Genomic DNA, 1,956 nt, shown 5'->3' with positions numbered 1-1,956 from the left:
TCTATAGTCAAGTGAAGGAAAAGACAATAAGTGACAGGCCTTGAGACAATAATAGAGTATAGGCCAAAGGTCACATCCTCATTTCGAGAAAGGAGTTGCTAAGTCCAACGTAATTACCAGAAGGCTAAGTTAGACCCCCTATAGTAACAGAAATTAGTATGGTCTAGTAAACAAGATAAAACCGAACATGAATTAGGGACTGGAGCATTTGATAATGGTCGATATCGTGAGAATTTCAGAGATCGTGCTCCAACAATAATAGAATAGACAACAGACGAATAACCTTTAAAGTTCATTTAGGAAGTCGTTTCCCAAGAGCAAGCACTGTGAGCAGAGTTAAGCTTAAGGGAATAAGTATGCCAGTTATTCTAGGTGTCACCCTTGTGCATAAGGAATTCAGTTATCCCCAGTACAGAAGGGTTACCATAAGGCGAGTAAGGGTCATTGATGATGTGAAAGCACGCCAAAGACGAAGAGGTAACTATGGAATAATAAAGGAAGAATGTGGTAAAAAAAAAGAGAAAGGGATGAGGTTGCCTTTATTCAGATCCTACAGATATGTCGCGACTCCTGAAAATTATGCAAGCACGACACCAGAGAAAGGCAGTAAGAGCTCTCGGCCAGGATGTTATTGATAAATAAGTGCAAATGAACACTTATACATAAGGAGCCAGTGTGATAGGTAACTTAACACAAAGTAAATAACCAAAGAGAGATTACATGGAATATAGATATGAGAATGGACCAACGAGCAGTTTGTAGTTGATTTAGGAAGAGCCTAGTTATGGATAAACAAGAGGTTATAAGCAAATCAACATATCATGCAAGATAAATCTAGTGAACCGCAACATAGTGAATTCAGTCTCGTAGATACGAGTCGCAATCATTTAAAAAAACTAATTTCAGATAGGATTTGAGGTGTTAAAAGGTACCGTTTAAGGTTATGAAAATAAGAGAGAGTGCACTAAGGAGACATAAAAAAAAACTTGAAGCTTAGAAGTAACCTACGAGCGACAAACGGCACGAAGTTATGTAACTAAGGATTATATAGGCGAGTAAGAACAACGAAAATTTCCTTCGGGTGTACGATATATCAAGCTCGCAACTTTACAAGAGCCAGAAGGTCTCCCTAAGTACTACAATAAAAGACTAGCTGAGGAAATAAGGAAGAAGGTTTCCACCTAAGCATAGTGAGCTAAACAGTAAATGATCTTGTAACAACAGTCTCACTACAATATTGTATACACTCCATAAGAAAGTGGCACCTATCATGGCTAATGAATAAAAAAAAATCATCAAAGGTGCTGTTTGAGATAATACGAGGTATAGGAAATTATAGTATTCGTGGGCAATAAGACAAGCCAAGTATTCATGCAACAAGTGATAGAACGACCAGCAAAAGTAATACTTACATTTAAGGACAACTGAGAAGGCACGAAAGGAAATTTATGGTGCTAGCAAGTTAAAGGAAGGTTGCGAGTAGTATAAATAGATAAGTGTAGGTCGTAAGGTAAAGTATCACAGAGCAACAAGGTTTTAGGTAGATAGGAGTAAGGATGTGAAAAGGTGAGTGAGAAGGTGACGAGAATATGTATGTCCTTGGGATTAAACCCATCAAAACAAGGGAATGATGATTTCCATATGTAATAAAAAGCTCGGTACAGCCTGAATGAACACAGAGGAGTTTAAGACTAGGAGCAATTAGAAGAGAGGAAATGCTGCCCCGTTAGTAGAATAAGGGTGTAATTGTGATAGATAAAAGGATGACACTTAGGCCTTTGATTGAGGAATGATTTAAAGAAAAGGGATTTTATGAATTGCATGGGATTGGAATACCCCCATAAGATGAATCATGTTAGGATGCTATGAAATACGGTTATTGAGGTATAGTATCGTCCAAGGTGGATCGGGCAATCACTTCAGATGTTCCCCGATGAGACGTGAGCCCGTAGTGAC

Source organism: Nicotiana attenuata, chromosome 1, assembly GCF_001879085.1.
Source record: "Nicotiana attenuata strain UT chromosome 1, NIATTr2, whole genome shotgun sequence".
NCBI classification, from domain to species: Eukaryota; Viridiplantae; Streptophyta; class Magnoliopsida; order Solanales; family Solanaceae; genus Nicotiana; species Nicotiana attenuata.
The sequence above is the reverse complement of the archived record's forward strand: the minus strand, read 5'-3'. Positions refer to the sequence as shown.